This window comes from Tachypleus tridentatus, chromosome 2 (assembly GCF_004210375.1).
Source record: "Tachypleus tridentatus isolate NWPU-2018 chromosome 2, ASM421037v1, whole genome shotgun sequence".
In the NCBI taxonomy this organism is placed as follows: domain Eukaryota; kingdom Metazoa; phylum Arthropoda; class Merostomata; order Xiphosura; family Limulidae; genus Tachypleus; species Tachypleus tridentatus.
This window is the reverse complement of record NC_134826.1, coordinates 54,721,560-54,740,876: the sequence shown is the minus strand read 5'-3', so window position 1 is coordinate 54,740,876 and position 19,317 is coordinate 54,721,560. Positions and strand designations below refer to the sequence as shown.

General features: G+C 31.8%; 1 pseudogene across 1 annotated transcript in view; it reads left to right on the top strand.

Moving 5' to 3' along the window:
- The window catches only part of LOC143243850 (xaa-Pro aminopeptidase ApepP-like), a 44,055-nt pseudogene that overhangs the window by 12,144 nt on the left and 12,594 nt on the right, over nt 1–19,317 (top strand). Inside the window, exons 9-17 of the transcript XR_013024783.1 lie at nt 1,549–1,633; nt 2,188–2,298; nt 2,487–2,573; nt 4,174–4,286; nt 6,375–6,524; nt 6,955–7,015; nt 8,402–8,471; nt 9,662–9,766; nt 11,536–11,610. The product of XR_013024783.1 is annotated as a xaa-Pro aminopeptidase ApepP-like (transcript). The remainder of the gene's footprint in view (nt 1–1,548; nt 1,634–2,187; nt 2,299–2,486; nt 2,574–4,173; nt 4,287–6,374; nt 6,525–6,954; nt 7,016–8,401; nt 8,472–9,661; nt 9,767–11,535; nt 11,611–19,317) is intronic.

Here is a 19,317-nt window from a genome sequence, read left to right as displayed (position 1 = left end):
AGGATGCTTACTGTAAAATGCATGAAACAAGCCAGCAGATGTTTAGTGAAGTGTTTCTTCTTATGAAAATTTTGCTTGTATGACCAGTATTCAGCTGTGAATGTGAACGCAGCTTGCCTGCATTAAGACGGTTGAAGACGTGGTTAAGGTCAACTGTGTTTCAGTGCCACCTCAACCATGTGGCAGTTTGTCACACTCACAAAGATAAGGTCGACAAGATAAATATAGAAGAGCTTATGAAATAATTCATAAACAGATCTGCACAAAGGAGGTCTACGTTTGGGAACATGCAGACTAGAGGACAAAATGAATCTTACTTCTATGAAAAGTATGAATAATTACATGCTACATTGTATTGATGTGTAATTTTCAAGAGTTCGCAAAGACATTTTAATTATTTTTATCAAACAACATGAACAGTTTTTCAGTAGATATAAACTTATCAAGGGTAATTACTAATTTTATTAATATCTGAAAACGTAATTCATGCAATGAAAATTATTAGTAACCTTGTCAAGTATAATGGCCAACTTTTATACTGTACAGTGTGCAGGAATAAATTCATGTGGCAGTTAATTTGTGACACATTTGTCTTTATTCTATTAACATTTTGAAAACTGTTCACAACACCTCACTTATACAAATCTACATGGAAACCTTGAAGTATTGTGGCAACAAGATTACTCTGTGACTGCATGTTTACAGCTTTCAGGTTCACGTAATCAGAGATTACTAATTTGCAAATTGAACAGTCCACATAAGTGGTTGCAAAGATCATCCCCTCCCATCGGGTGTAAAAAATCTACGCCCCTGCTAACAAACTACACCTGAATTGTTCTATCCAGTATCACTGGTCAGTGAGTGAGTCAGTGTGAAAGAACCTAACAAACTACACCTAACCTGTTGTAACCAGTATCACTGGTCAGAGTGTCAGTGTGATGGAACCTAACAAACTATACCTAACGTGTAATAACCAGTATCACTAGACAGAGGGTCAGTGTAATAGAACGTAATCAACTACACTCTAAAGGTTCAATTAGATGACATTTTAAATCACACATTTAAAATGGGTAGTTTAAGTTCCAGTAATTACTTTCCTTCTACAACAGTTTAATGGGTTTCATAAAAGTAATAAAGATTTGAGAAGAGCTTAGTGCTGGCATCTCTTTGTCCACATCATTATCTGTGATCACAAACTTTTGAACAAATTTGGGTTTTATACGAGTTTAATTTTTTTTTTTTTACTCTTGGATGAAAACCATACTTTATTGGACATATCAACACTGACCTGTGTCCAGTGCTATATTATAAAACTTTCTTATAAAAAAAACTCATCGAAATGTACATTCTGCATTTAGAGTAACTCAAATTTCTTATCATGATAAAAATGATATAGCTAGAACATTATGAAGATATCATATTTCTAACCAAGACAACAATGATTTAACTTGTGTTATAAAGGTATCAACTTTTGATTATGTGACGACTCTTCGTAGTTTTTCCCTAGTGAATAATATTAATTGAGTAAGTATGTGTTACCTTACCTAGACTATATGTTCAGTCACACCAAGTGACCCTGGAGGTCCAGGACCATTTGAGGACTAATGGATGTAACAACAAGAACTGTGTTCAGGTAGAGAATTAGAAACTATTTTTCATGTAGTGTGTTCTAATTACATTGCATGGTGTTGTTATTTTTTGTGTTAAAATAGCTAGTTTCTTATCATGTATTCTATAGGTGTATCCATGGTTACTGTATGTTACACTAGGTAGTTTCTTATCGTATACTCTATAGGTGTATCCAATGGTGACTGGGTGTTACAATAGGTAGTTTCTTATCATATACTCCATAGGTGTATCCAATGGTGACTGTGTGTTACAATAGGTAGTTTCTTCACTGAATTGCTGTTGTGTTGGTTTGTTACACTTTATTTGTCATGTCATATTAGCTAACACTAACTTGTTTTGCTATTCATTTCCCCCAATATTAATATGTCTGTAAAACATTAGTGATGTATGATGGTTGTGTTTATTAATATTTTCTGATCAGACAACTTAAGCTGAAGGTTTCACATGCTGAATGGTAGATAACTCATGAATGTATGTAGTTTTTGTGATATTTGAGTAAACACCAGTGTTTACATTGTGCAGCATTAAGCTTCTGAAACATTAATTAAATATTTCTAGGTTCTGGAGTATGATCACTTAGCTGAAGACCTTAGAAACTTCGTACAGCATGTCAACAAAATTTTAGTTCCAGAACATGTCAGCTACTTCATTTACAACTTAATACCTGAGGTAACTTGAGTAAACTATACCCTCTAGCAATTGTTTGTGATATTTACAGAGGGTTACACATTAAATCAATCATGAGGTAAATGAAGCGTGTTAAAGTGTGTGTGATATATATATTTAAAAATGTTTCTGTTGATAAAAGACTGGTGCCATCTGTCACTGATTAAGGCTTTTCTATCCCTGGGTGTCAGGTTAAGAGGATCGTAGGGGAGTCACCGCTGATTTCTATGAAGATTGTGAAAAACCCAACAGAAATCAAAGGAATGATTAATGCACATGTAAGAATTATTTATTTAAACAAATGTATATATTTTTTACTTTAAAACAAATCAGTTTTTGATCTATTCCAACTTATTTTTTGAATTTAATCACTTATACTGACTTTACATATGTGTAAAAATATTCCACTTATGCAACATAATTAAAATATGTAATTTTTTATAACTCAAACTTATCAAAGGCAAATATTTTATGATATAAAAAGTGTCTTTAGAAAATATTGCCACATAGTAAAACAGTTGGGTTATGCAAAAATTACAATAATGAAATGGGTAGAAAATGAAGGTAAGATAAACAGCTTTTGTGTAAACAATAATGAAATAAAATGTGAAGGCAAATAAACAGCTAGAATGTAAACAGTAATGAAATAAGTAGAACATGAAGGTAAGATAGACAGCAATAATATAAACAGTAATGAAACAGATAAAACATGAAAGAAAGATAGACAACTATAATGAAACATGTGGAACATGAGGGTAAGATAAACAGCTAGAATGTAAACAGTAATGAAACAGATAGAACATGAAGGAAAGATAGACAACTATATGGTCAACAATAATGAAACAAGTAGAACATGAAGGTAAGATAGACAGCTATAATGTAAACAATAATGAAACAGGAAGAACATGAAGGAAAGATAGACAACTATAATGTAAACAGTAATGAAACAGGTAGAACTTGAAGGTAAGATAAACAGCTAGAATGTAAACTGTAATGAAACGGGTAGAACATGAAGGTAAGATAAACAGCTAGAATGTAAACAGTAATGAAACAGATAGAACATGAAGGAAAGATAGACAACTATATGGTCAACAATAATGAAACAAGTAGAACATGAAGGTAAGATAGACAGCTATAATGTAAACAATAATGAAACAGGAAGAACATGAAGGAAAGATAGACAACTATAATGTAAACAGTAATGAAACAGGTAGAACTTGAAGGTAAGATAAACAGCTAGAATGTAAACTGTAATGAAACGGGTAGAACATGAAGGTAAGATAAACAGCTACCGTGTAAACAGTAATGAAACAGATAGATCATGAAGATATTTTAGTAAAGAAGCGTTTTTTGTTTTAGGTAGATATAACTGTAGACATTCCAGCCCAGCATGGCCAGGTGGGTTAAGGTGTTCGACTCATAATCCGAGGATCACGGGTTTGAATCCCGGTAACACCAAACATGCTCGCCCTTTCAGCTGTGGGGACGTTATAATGTGACGGTCAATCTCACTATTCGTTAGTAAAAGAGTAGCCTAAGAGTTGGTGGTGGGTGGTGATGACTAGCTGCCTCCCCTCTAGTCTTAAACTGCTAAATTAGGGATGGATAGTGCAGATAGCCTTCGTGCAGCTTTGCGCGAAATTCAAAAACAAGAAGAAATTGTAGACATTCCTGTTTTTTTTTCTTATCCACTCAACACTAATCTTAGGTTAAATAACCGAAGGTGTTTAATAAGTCTTTAGAAACTGTTGTTTTTTTTTTTTTTCATTTGGTGAATTTATAATGAAAAATAATGTGGTCAAATGTCATCATTATGAAAGTCATTTATTCTCGCTGTGGTAATAATGAGCTCCCTCTGGATTAATGTGTTTTGTGTAGATAAGAGAAGCCGTGGCTTTGGCTGACTTCCTTTCTTTGCTGGAAGAACAAGTAAAGGCGGGAATCCCCTGGGACGAACTGAAAGCCTCAGCCACTATAGCAGAGTTTAGGGGGTGAGTTAAATGTGTTTACCTTCTTAATGAAGCGAGTGGAATTTTGTTATTAATATTTGGTATTAAGGTTTATAGTTTCTTTAAAATATCAACACCGATATCCAAACCATAAGGCATGGCCAGGCATGTTAAGGCGTGCGACTCGTAATCTGAGGGTCGCGGGTTTGCATCCCCGTCGGGCGTTATAATGTTTCAATCAATCCCACTATTCGTTGGTAAAAGAGTAGCCCAAGAGTTGGCAGTGGGTGGTGACGACTAGGTGCCTTCCCTCTATTCTTACAGTGCTGAATTAGGGACGGCTAGCACAGATAGCCCTCGAGTAGCTTTGTGCGAAATTCCAAACCAAACAAACCAAACCATAAATAACTATCTAAATTTAATGACGTCATTTTGGAACGCGGAAATTAAACAGTTTTATTGTTATTACCCATCAGCTATCCGATTTGATATCCAGTACCCCTCGATTAAGCGGCTATACTTCAAGTTATAACAAACTCCTGAAAAGTTTCATTTTCATCATGGTTCCTTTGATTTTCAAAATATATATGACTCCTTATTTTAGTACGTTTATATGATAAGGGCAAAACTAAGTTCTCAAAAGTTTTACGATAACAAGTAATTTATAAATTTCAATTAAAGTGTAAAGTATAATACTCCATAACTCGAGCGATGTTAATAACTCGATATTATAGTGTTTAGCAAAAACCAAATCCAAAGATATCAAACTATAATTACGCCTGCAACTAAACAAAATAATTAACAGTTATAACAGTTAATAAGGAAAATGTTAGCCTAGAATAACGAGGTATCCTAGAGGCCCACATGTTTTATTTTGAAATAGTAAGCAGCGAAAGGTCTCACATGCTTGCCTCCAAAATAAGTAAGCAGTCTAAAGACCCATATATTTATATTTCTGAATAACTAAGCAGCCAAGAGACCCACATTATTTTTTCCTGAATATCTACGCATTATAGAGAAACATACGTTTTTACCATGAATAAATAAACAGTATAGTAACCCACATACTTTTGTTCTGAATAAGTAACCAGCCTAGAAACCCAAATGTTTTCATTCTGAATAACTAAGCACCCTGGAGATTGACGTTTCTTGAATAACTTGGCGGCCTAATGACCCACATGTTTTTGTTGTTTTTTACTGAATAAGTAAGCAGACTAGAGACTCACATATTATTTTATGGATAACTGGGCAGCCTTGAGGACCACATGATTTGGTACTGAATAAATATACAGTGTAGAGGCTCAAATGTTTCAGTTCTCAATAAGTAAGTATTCTTGAGGCCCACATGTTTTTGTCCTGAATAACTTGGTAGCCTAATGACTCGCATGTTTTTGTCCTGAGTGTGTAAGGAGACTAGGTGCTCATGTATTTTTGTCCTCAATAATCCATGAGGCTCACTTGTTTTTATCCTGAATATTTTTACCCTGAATAACTCAGCTGAATAATATGTAATCGACCTAGAAACCAACAAATTTTTGTCCTGATAACTGGGCAGCCCACATGATTACATGTTTTTCTCTTTAATAAGTAAGCAGCCTTGAGGTCCATATGTTTTGACTCCGTATAAGTTGGTACCCTAGAGACACACCTATTTTTTCTTGAATGACAAGGAACCCTATAGGCCAACACATTTTTGTCCTGAATATATAAACAGCTTACAGGCCCACGTGTTTTCTCCTGAATAAATAAGTATTTTAGCGGCCCACATGTGTTTGTACTGAATAAGTAAGGAGCCTTGTCGCTCCATGTTTTCGTCCAGAATAAATAAGCAATCTAAAGACACATTTTTTTCTTTAATAACCCTATAGGCTCTCGTATAATTAAGCAGCGTATATACCCTTATGTTTTTATCCTGAATAAGTAAGTAGCGTTAGACTCACATGTTTTCGTTTTGAATTAGTACGCTGCCTAAAGGCTCACATATTTTTGTCTTGAGTAAGCAAGCAGCTTGAAGATTCACATGGTTTTGCCCTGAATAACTAGGCAACGCAAGTGTTTGTACTAAGAGATCTTTGTTGCTATTTATCAAGTAAAATAACATTAATTACTGGATTTTTTTTTCCCCTACAGAGAACAGAAGTTAAACCGAGGAGACAGTTTTGAAACCATTTCTGCTTCAGGGCCTAATGCAGCAGGTCCGCATTATACGCCAAAGCCAGCAACGAACAGACCAATCGATAAAGATCATATGTACATGCTGGACACAGGAGGACAATATCTGTAAGTCTAGATCAGCAAGAACTGTCATGATTGGCAGGGATTTTATTATTATCTCGAAATTTTATTAACAAATTCCAGTAATTATCTCATTCTCTAATAATTATTTTGTGAGTAATGAAAATGTTATTATAGTCTTATTTATGGAAAATTAAGACCTCTGGCAGAGCAGTCGTGTAATTGCAATTTTTCTACTGATTTTGAAGAGACTTGTATTGATTGGTTCAGGACTACTGATTTTATTGCTGTATTAAAAACCAGAAAAACAGGAAATTAATAAGAAGTTTTTTATTATATATTCAATATATTGCTTTACAATAATAGAAGTTACACTGTAGAATCAACAGTTTCATATGAAGGTGAGCTAACCTTTATTGTAACCGTTCTATACACTGATTTTATAAGAGCAGCATTGTTTGTTCTACGTTTTTAGAGATGGAACAACAGATATTACAAGAACCGTGCATTTTGGAAATCCAACAGATTTTGAAAAGGTAAATACAGTTCTTCATAAGTAAATATAAATTATGAAAAACACTCGTAGTTATTTTGTGTGTTAAGTAGTACCGTTTCTAGAAACGTATGTTACATTTGTCTTCTTCACATGTTAACCCTAGTTTCATAAGAAGTATAAAAAGTACTCAAACTTGCAATTTTTGCTACGTAAACGTTCTCAGCTGTGTCACTGGTTTGTCAGTTTTGATCTAGCATTACTGAAAGTTCGTTAATGTTGCAAACAGTACTGATATATTCCAACCTTACGTTGTATTTTTTGTCAAAGGTTATCACTCTGTCTCCATTCAATGAGTTATTAGGTTGTTCAGAAATAAATGTCGGAAGTTTCACGACAACACTTAGAAGTTAAATATGGAGTAACTTATCGTTGGTTGGTTGGTTTAATTCAACGTTTGTCGCTTGCAAGGTGTCTTAATTGTCTGCTGTTTCATCTCTACTCAGAGTAAGTTTCGCAACCCCTAAGGCAGCATGGACAAGAAGAACTTTCGTCTGATTTTCCTCTACGACTTCAAACTTGGACGAAAAGCTACCGAAACTACAATGAACCCCAACCAGTCATTCGACCATAGATCTGTTACTGAACGTACAGGTTTTGACATGAAGATGAAAGTCTTGAAGACCACGAAGTTGTGGAAGGAAGCCATTCTTAGATGAAAACACAATAAAGAAAGCAGTTGAGACAGACCCTCGCACAACAATTAGTGAGTTTGCAGAAAAGTTAGGCACAAGCAAATCAAGCATTGTCAACCACCTGTGTGTGATTGGAAAAACTAAAAAGTTGGATAAGTGGATTCCACATGAGCTGACTGAAGATCAACAAAATCGACGGTATGAGACCTGTCAAGGATGACGCTCTAAATATTGAACGAATTGGGAATCGAGGCTGTGCCTCATCTACCTTATTTCACAGACCCTTCCCCTACAGATCTTTATTTTTTTCAAGCACTTTGACAACCTTTTGAACAATAAACGCTTTCAAAAGAAGCTTCCAGGGAGTTCATTGACCGTAGAAACTCTAATTACTACATCAGGGGCATAATTTGATAAACAGCATCGTTACACGTTGGTAAAAGCGTTTTGAAGCAAATGGTGCTTACTTTAACTAAAGTATTTTTACAACACTGGTTTATACTTTTCCAAACTTCGCAGTTCAAAAATTACATTTATTTTTGGACAACCTAATATAATAACGAATGGATTATGATTAGCCTAATATACATTGTTTATTATATTTCACACAAAATCAAATGAGGCTTATCTGTGCTAACAGTCCCTAATCAACATCATTCATTAAATATTATAAATAACGTACGTGACAGATGTTTAAAAGTGAAAAATATCAAAAGTTTTAATCCCGTTTATAGGAGATGTATACTCGGGTACTGATGGGAAATATAAATCTTGCCATGTTGGTTTTTCCAGATGGTGTTCGTGGTAAGCGCATCATTTATCGAAAAATTTAAACTAAATATAGAACCTAACCCTAAGTACTATAAACTTAGCTGTCCGATTAGAATATTTTATCTATACTAGAGGTTACAGTAAAACCGTAGAAAAAAGTGTTCTAATGATTAAAGTTTATAACAAAAATATTCCATTTTTTATTATATATTTATTTTAAAAAACGTTATTTAGTAACAGATTTCTTTCAATTTAAAAAAAAAAACTCTTTGTCATATGTTTATAACAACCATTTTGTTTCAAGATTTTAATTGTCACTGTGAAATCTTAACAGAATTTTTGGGAAATGATTACGTTCTTATTACTTACCATGGTTAGGTTCTTATCACTTACCATGGTTAGGTTCTTATCACTTACCATGGTTAAGTTCTTATCACTTACCATTATTATTAGTTGTGTATATCAACTAACGTATAAATGTTGAAAGTATGTATTACTGTAAACAAATATCTTTTATGAAACGTATATATTGTGAAGTACTTAAACTGTATCATGTCGTGGCGACGATATAAGTTTTGTAGTGGTCAATAGCCCGATAATTACTTATAAACCAACTTAACTGATCTCTAAGTAACTTTTAGCCTATGTTTCGGCTGCCAGTCAGTTGCAGTCTTCAGACAAGTCCTGAAAAGGACTATTTTTATGAATGAGGGTTTCACTTCAATAAAATAACAAACGGATAAAGTTCTAAACACCAAAGATACGACTGCACCGATCTATCCCATCATGAAGTACAATATACTGAAAAATGAGGATGGAACCACACATGAAAAGTAAATAAAATAACAGAAGCTGTTTGCATCTCGAGGTTTATTACACACACAGCGATCCCAGTATAGAAGTAGTCAAAAGTTAAATTATCTTCTTCTAAACGTTTAAATATAACTGTCAGATACCTCATGCTGTCAAAACTTTTATCAAGCTGATTAAGAATCGAACCCTGACTGCTACCAACACAGAAAATAGCTTTTCTCAGGACTTATATGAAGACATCAGTAGCTCAGCATCTGACAAGTATGGTAAAAACTGGTAACTAGAACTTATGATCGTATAGGTTAATAAAGTGCACCTGGTTTCTAGAGTGTTTCAGAACTTGTAAGCTGTAAGTCCAGGAATTCTAGTTAACTTCTATCTGAAACATTACTACACCTTATCTTGTACAGACACTGATGTTGACGTACTTCTGAGGTTGCATCTGTATGAAATAGGTCTGGATTATCCACACGGCTCAGGTCATGGAGTTGGGTCATTTTTAACCATTCATGAATGTAAGTACTAGCACTGTAAGACCACAAGTAAATAGAAACACGTTTAAAAAGTCATTAATACATAACAACACATAAGTATGAATAGTTTTCACTGAAATATTTTTCATTATAAATCCTTGTGTCCGACAGGTGGATTAGATATGAGGTATATTTGTCTTCGAAAGTCCTAGCAGCAAAAATGTTTACTATAAACTAACCAACAAATATATTCACTATTTCTGGAATATATTTTCATAATTTATTTATATCTCACTAAACTTTTGTAAATTCTTTTCAAATATACATAAATGATAACTACGTAAAATATACTTTCATGATAATAAAATATATTCTTACCAGTTGTTTATCTCACCATATACTGCTCCAGGAAATCAAAACTAATGTTCTCGCCAATAAGTTACACACTTTGTTAAAAACTAAATGAAAATGATCTCATCATATGATGACGCTCAAAGCAAACGAACGCGGCAGGGGTTTAGTTTAGAGAGAGAGTAGTCTGAAGAATTCCCTCCCCAACTGGGGTGGTCAGGAACGTTGTGGTTCCTCTTCGTGGGATGTTATTTAACTGAACTTGAAACTTTGCCTGTATTTAATTTTTACTTGTTTGAGGTATGAAGTGAAGATGGGGCATTATAAAATTATCGGGAGAGAAAGAGTGAAACAAAGGCGGCACCGAAGAAGTTAGCCAGGCCAGAGCCAGACAGGCAGACGTCTATGTAACTGTCAACACAAAACGACCCGATTCAGGGCTGGACAATATTGTTGTCTGGGATCTAAATATCTAATGTCTGAGATTTGGATGTGGGGGGAAACGGGAGTGCCCCGAGAAAATCCACTTTCACAGGACAGGCGCCGAAAGATTTACCTGTCCTGTGCCCGAGATCTGAAAACGAAATAAATATAAACATGAATTTATTTTATCTGTGATTATGTATTTTGTTGAGTGATTTGTGATTGTTGAAACATGTTATATGGTGAAGTGTATTTTGTAGGTGCACTGGCTAATTTACATAATGATACAGTTAGTTTGTTTCTATGTTCTGCTTTTAAGTAATATTTGTTTGATATTTCTGTGAGTCTGTTTTTAAAAGTTGGTAGGTTACTGATTTGGTGTACATAGTTTACGTGTGTGTATGATGGTAATCTGTTTGCTGCTCCTAGTATTTTATTTTGTTGTACTTGGACTTTCTGTAGTGTGTTGTTAGATATTATATGTGACTTGGCATGCGTATTCTATTAACGGACGGATATAAACCTTGTATATTTGAGTGATAGTCTCTGGTGAACAGTTTGAATGTAGAACTGATACAGGTGGTCTGATCTCACCATGAGATGGCGCTTACAGTCCCCTGTAGAACTGATACAGTGGTCTGATCTCACCACGAGATGGCGCTAACAGTCCCCTGTATAACTGATACAGTTGGTCTTAACTCCCCGCGAGATGACGGTAAGAAAGAAGAGAGAATAAAACATTAATTTACCTGATGTTACACTGGCAACCGATTACTTACATAGTTTGTAGAGACGTTATTATTTGCAATAATACTTGTTAATAATAAATATATTTTACCATGAGGTCCAAGCAATGTCTTTCTTAAACTAATACAACATACTGAACCACTTTGGAATACTTTATGAGAAAAGACTGATTAATTTCTATTTATTTCATAAAATCATATTTTAATTATGATTTGTTTATAATAAATACCAGGAACTGTGACTTGTTAAAATACACATAATTTCATTTCACTTTTATATTTTTCATGCAGTTCCACCTCGTATTGAATATTACAGTTCTGGGTACAGAGGAACAAAACTGAAACCAGGAATGTTTCTCACTGATGGTAATCTATTACTGACTTCAACAAAATATCTTAATTTTCTCTAATATTTTGTTCGTTCTTAAAAAACTCACATAGAAATGTGTACAAATAAATAACCAGTTAATAAAATATGTATCAAAGTGTACAATTGAATAACCAGCTAGTTAAATATGTATTACAGTGTACAGATAAATAACCAGCTAGTTAAATATGTAGTACAGTATACAAGTAACTAACCAGTCAGTTAAATATGTGGTACAGTGTACAGGTAAATAACCAGTTAGTTAAATATGTATCAAAGTGTACAGGTGAATAACCAGCTAGTTAAATATGTAGTACAGTATACAAGTAAGTAACCAGTCAGTTAAATATGTAGTACAGTATACAAGTAAATAACCAGTCAGTTAAATATGTAGTACAGTGTACAGATAAATAACCAGTTAGTTAAATATGTGGTACAGTGTACAGGTAAATAACCAGTTAGTTAAATATGTAGTACAGTGTACAGGTAAATAACCAGCTAGTTAAATATGTGTTATAGTTTACAGATAAATAAACAGCTAGTTAAATATGTAATACAGTGTACAGGTAAATAACAAGTTAGTTAAATATGTAGTACAGTGTACAGGTAAATAAACAGCTAGTTAAATATGTATTACAATGTATAGGTAAATAACCAGCTAGTTAAATATGTAGTACAGTGTACAGGCAAATAACCAGTTAGTTAGATATGTAGTACAGTGTACAGGTAAATAACCAGTTAGTTAAATATGTATTACAATGTACAGGTAAATAATCAGTTAGTTAAATACGTATTACAATGTACAGGTAAATAACTAGTTAGTTAAATATGTAGTACAGTGTACAGGTAAATAACCAGTTAGTTAATAAGTAGTACAGTGTACAGGTAAATAACCAGCTAGTTAAATATGTAGTACAGTGTACAGGCAAATAACCACTTAGTTAAATATGTACTACAGTGCACAAGTAAATAACCAGTTAGTTAAATATGTTTTACAATGTACAGGTAAATAACAAGCTAGTTAAATATGTAGTGCAGTGTACAGGTGAATAACCAGTTAGTTAAATATGTATTACAATGTATAGGTAAATAACCAGCTAGTTAAATATGTATTACAATGTATAGGGAAATAACCAGCTAGTTAAATATGTAGTACAGTGTACAGGTAAATAACCAGTTAGTTAAATATGTATTACAATGTACAGGTAAATAACCAGTTAGTTAGATATGTAGTACAGTGTACAGGTAAATAAACAGCTAGTTAAATATGTAATACAGTGTACAGGTAAATAACAAGTTAGTTAAATATGTAGTACAATGTACAGGTAAATAACCAGTTAGTTAGATATGTAGTACAGTGTACAGGTAAATAAACAGCTAGTTAAATATGTAATACAGTGTACAGGTAAATAATCAGCTAGTTAAATATGTGTTACAGTTTACACATAAATAACCAGCTAGTTAAATATGTAGTACAGTGTACAGGTAAATAACCAGTTAGTTAAATATGTATTACAATGTACAGGTAAATAACCAGTTAGTTAGATATGTAGTACAGTGTACAGGTAAATAAACAGCTAGTTAAATATGTAATACAGTGTACAGGAAAATAACAAGTTAGTTAAATATGTAGTACAGTGTACAGGTAAATAACCAGTTAGTTAGATATGTAGTACAGTGTACAGGTAAATAAACAGCTAGTTAAATATGTAATACAATGTACAGGTAAATAACCAGTTAGTTAGATATGTAGTACAGTGTACAGGTAAATAAACAGCTAGTTAAATATGTAATACAGTGTACAGGTAAATAATCAGCTAGTTAAATATGTGTTACAGTTTACACATAAATAACCAGCTAGTTAAATATGTAGTACAGTGTACAGATAAATAACCAGTTAGTTAAATATGTATTACAATGTATAGGTAAATAATCAGCTAGTTAAATATGTGTTACAGTTTACACATAAATAACTAGCTAGTTAAATATGTAGTACAGTGTACAGGTAAATAACCAGTTAGTTAAATATGTATTACAATGTATAGGTAAATAACCAGCTAGTTAAATATGTAGTACAGTGTACAGGTAAATAACCAGCTAGTTAAATATGTATTACAATGTACAGGTAAATAACCAGCTAGTTAAATACGTATTACAAGGTACAGGTAAATAACCAGCTAGTTAAATATGTAGTACAGTGTACAGGTAAATAATCAGCTATTTAAATATGTGTTATAGTTTACAGATAAATAACCAGCTGGTTAAATATGTATTACAGTGTACAGGTAAATAAACAGCTAGTTAAATATGTAATACAGTGTACAGGTAAATAACAAGTTAGTGAAATATGTAGTACATTGTACAGGTAAATAATCAGCTAGTTAAATATGTAGTACAGTGTACAGGTAAATAACCAGTAGTTAAATATGTAGTACAGTGTACAGGTAAATAACCAGCTAGTTAAATATATATTACAATGTATAGGTAAATAACCAGGTAGTTAAATATGTAGTACAGTGTACAGGTAAATAATCAGCTAGTTAAATATGTAGTACAGTGTACAGGTAAATAACCAGTTAGTTAAATATGTATTACAATGTACAGGTAAATAACCAGTTAGTTAAATATGTATTACAATGTACAGGTAAATAACCAGTTAGTTAAATATGTATTACAATGTACAGGTAAATAACCAGTTAGTTAGATATGTAGTACAGTGTACAGGTAAATAATCAGCTAGTTAAATATGTGTTATAGTTTACAGATAAATAACCAGTTAGTTAAATATGTATTACAATGTATAGGTAAATAATCAGCTAGTTAAATATGTGTTACAGTTTACACATAAAGAACCAGCTAGTTAAATATGTAGTACAGTGAAACAGGTAAATAACCAGTTAGTTAAATATGTAGTACAGTGTACAGGTAAATAACCAGTTAGTTAAATACGTATTACAATGTACAGGTAAATAACCAGTTAGTTAAATATGTATTATAATGTACAGGTAAATAACCAGTTAGTTAAATACGTATTACAATGTACAGGTAAATAACCAGTTAGTTAGATATGTAGTACAGTGTACAGGTAAATAACCAGTTAGTTAATTTGTAGTACAGTGTTCAGGTAAATAACCAGTTAGTTAAATATGTATTACAATGTACAGGTAAATAACCAGTTAGTTAGATATGTAGTATAGTGTACAGGTAAATAACCAGTTAGTTAAATATGTACTACAGTGCACAGGTAAATAATTAGTTAGTTAAATATGTAGTACAGTGTACAGGTAAATACGCAGTTAGTTAAATATGTATTACAATGTACAGGTAAATAATCAGCTAGTTAAATATGTGTTATAGTTTACAGATAAATAACCAGCTAGTTAAATATGTAATACAGTGTACAGGTAAATAACAAGTTAGTTAAATATGTAGTACAGTGTACAGGTAAATAATCAGCTAGTTAATTATGTGTTACAGTTTACACATAAATAACCAGCTAGTTAAATATGTAGTACAGTGTACAGGTAAATAACCAGCTAGTTAAATATGTATTACAATGTATAGGTAAATAACCAGGTAGTTAAATATGTACTACAGTGCACAAGTAAATAACCAGTTAGTTAAATATGTTTTACAATGTACAGGTAAATAACAAGCTAGTTAAATATGTAGTGCAGTGTACAGGTGAATAACCAGTTAGTTAAATATGTATTACAATGTATAGGTAAATAACCAGCTAGTTAAATATGTATTACAATGTATAGGTAAATAACCAGCTAGTTAAATATGTAGTACAGTGTACAGGTAAATAAACAGCTAGTTAAATATGTAATACAGTGTACAGGTAAATAACAAGTTAGTTAAATATGTAGTACAGTGTACAGGTAAATAACCAGCTAGTTAAATATGTATTACAATGTATAGGTAAATAACCAGCTAGTTAAATATGTAGTACAGTGTACAGGCAAATAACCAGTTAGTTAGATATGTAGTACAGTGTACAGGTAAATAACCAGTTAATTAAATATGTATTACAATGTACAGGTAAATAATCAGTTAGTTAAATACGTATTACAATGTACAGGTAAATAACTAGTTAGTTAAATATGTAGTACAGTGTACAGGTAAATAACCAGTTAGTTAATAAGTAGTACAGTGTACAGGTAAATAACCAGCTAGTTAAATATGTAGTACAGTACAGTGTACAGGCAAATAACCACTTAGTTAAATATGTACTACAGTGCACAAGTAAATAACCAGTTAGTTAAATATGTTTTACAATGTACAGGTAAATAACAAGCTAGTTAAATATGTAGTGCAGTGTACAGGTGAATAACCAGTTAGTTAAATATGTATTACAATGTATAGGTAAATAACCAGCTAGTTAAATATGTATTACAATGTATAGGTAAATAACCAGCTAGTTAAATACGTAGTACAGTGTACAGGTAAATAACCAGTTAGTTAAATATGTATTACAATGTACAGGTAAATAACCAGTTAGTTAGATATGTAGTACAGTGTACAGGTAAATAAACAGCTAGTTAAATATGTAATACAGTGTACAGGTAAATAACAAGTTAGTTAAATATGTATTACAATGTACAGGTAAATAACCAGTTAGTTAGATATGTAGTACAGTGTACAGGTAAATAAACAGCTAGTTAAATATGTAATACAGTGTACAGGTAAATAATCAGCTAGTTAAATATGTGTTACAGTTTACACATAAATAACCAGCTAGTTAAATATGTAGTACAGTGTACAGATAAATAACCAGTTAGTTAAATATGTATTACAATGTATAGGTAAATAATCAGCTAGTTAAATATGTGTTACAGTTTACACATAAATAACTACCTAGTTAAATATGTAGTACAGTGTACATGTAAATAACCAGTTAGTTAAATATGTATTACAATGTATAGGTAAATAACCAGCTAGTTAAATATGTAGTACAGTGTACAGGTAAATAATTAGTTAGTTAAATATGTAGTACAGTGTACAGGTAAATACGCAGTTAGTTAAATATGTATTACAATGTATAGGTAAATAACCAGCTAGTTAAATATGTAGTACAGTGTACAGGTAAATAACCAGTTAGTTAAATATGTATTACAATGTACAGGTAAATAACTAGTTAGTTAGATATGTAGTACAGTGTACAGGTAAATAATCAGCTAGTTAAATATGTGTTATAGTTTACAGATAAATAACCAGCTGGTTAAATATGTATTACAGTGTACAGGTAAATAAACAGCTAGTTAAATATGTAATACAGTGTACAGGTAAATAACAAGTTAGTTAAATATGTAGTACAGTGTACAGGTAAATAATCAGCTAGTTAATTATGTGTTACAGTTTACACATAAATAACCAGCTAGTTAAATATGTAGTACAGTGTACAGGTAAATAACCAGCTAGTTAAATATGTATTACAATGTATAGGTAAATAACCAGGTAGTTAAATATGTACTACAGTGCACAAGTAAATAACCAGTTAGTTAAATATGTTTTACAATGTACAGGTAAATAACAAGCTAGTTAAATATGTAGTGCAGTGTACAGGTGAATAACCAGTTAGTTAAATATGTATTACAATGTATAGGTAAATAACCAGCTAGTTAAATATGTATTACAATGTATAGGTAAATAACCAGCTAGTTAAATATGTAGTACAGTGTACAGGTAAATAAACAGCTAGTTAAATATGTAATACAGTGTACAGGTAAATAACAAGTTAGTTAAATATGTAGTACAGTGTACAGGTAAATAACCAGCTAGTTAAATATGTATTACAATGTATAGGTAAATAACCAGCTAGTTAAATATGTAGTACAGTGTACAGGCAAATAACCAGTTAGTTAGATATGTAGTACAGTGTACAGGTAAATAACCAGTTAATTAAATATGTATTACAATGTACAGGTAAATAATCAGTTAGTTAAATACGTATTACAATGTACAGGTAAATAACTAGTTAGTTAAATATGTAGTACAGTGTACAGGTAAATAACCAGTTAGTTAATAAGTAGTACAGTGTACAGGTAAATAACCAGCTAGTTAAATATGTAGTACAGTGTACAGGCAAATAACCACTTAGTTAAATATGTACTACAGTGCACAAGTAAATAACCAGTTAGTTAAATATGTTTTACAATGTACAGGTAAATAACAAGCTAGTTAAATATGTAGTGCAGTGTACAGGTGAATAACCAGTTAGTTAAATATGTATTACAATGTATAGGTAAATAACCAGCTAGTTAAATATGTATTACAATGTATAGGTAAATAACCAGCTAGTTAAATACGTAGTACAGTGTACAGGTAAATAACCAGTTAGTTAAATATGTATTACAATGTACAGGTAAATAACCAGTTAGTTAGATATGTAGTACAGTGTACAGGTAAATAAACAGCTAGTTAAATATGTAATACAGTGTACAGGTAAATAACAAGTTAGTTAAATATGTATTACAATGTACAGGTAAATAACCAGTTAGTTAGATATGTAGTACAGTGTACAGGTAAATAAACAGCTAGTTAAATATGTAATACAGTGTACAGGTAAATAATCAGCTAGTTAAATATGTGTTACAGTTTACACATAAATAACCAGCTAGTTAAATATGTAGTACAGTGTACAGATAAATAACCAGTTAGTTAAATATGTATTACAATGTATAGGTAAATAATCAGCTAGTTAAATATGTGTTACAGTTTACACATAAATAACTAGCTAGTTAAATATGTAGTACAGTGTACAGGTAAATAACCAGTTAGTTAAATATGTATTACAATGTATAGGTAAATAACCAGCTAGTTAAATATGTAGTACAGTGTACAGGTAAATAACCAGCTAGTTAAATATGTATTACAATGTACAGGTAAATAACCAGCTAGTTAAATACGTATTACAATGTACAGGTAAATAACCAGCAAGTTAAATATGTAGAACAGTGTACAGGTAAATAACCAGTTAGTTAAATATGTAGCAAAGTGTACAGGTAAATAACCAGCAAGTTAAATATGTAGTACAGTGTACAGGTAAATAATCAGCTATTTAAATATGTGTTATAGTTTACAGATAAATAACCAGCTGGTTAAATATGTATTACAATATACAGGTAAATAAACAGCTAGTTAAATATGTAATACAGTGTACAGGTAAATAACAAGTTAGTGAAATATGTAGTACATTGTACAGGTAAATAATCAGCTAGTTAAATATGTAGTACAGTGTACAGGTAAATAATCAGCTAGTTAAATATGTAGTACAGTGTACAGGTAAATAACCAGTAGTTAAATATGTAGTACAGTGTACAGGTAAATAACCAGCTAGTTAAATATGTATTACAATGTATAGGTAAATAACCAGGTAGTTAAATATGTAGTACAGTGTACAGGTAAATAACCAGTTAGTTAAATATGTATTACAATGTACAGGTAAATAACCAGTCAGTTAGATATGTAGTACAGTGTACAGGTAAATAATCAGCTAGTTAAATATGTGTTATAGTTTACAGATAAATAACCAGTTAGTTAAATATGTATTACAATGTATAGGTAAATAATCAGCTAGTTAAATATGTGTTACAGTTTACACATAAAGAACCAGCTAGTTAAATATGTAGTACAGTGAAACAGGTAAATAACCAGTTAGTTAAATATGTAGTACAGTGTACAGGTAAATAACCAGTTAGTTA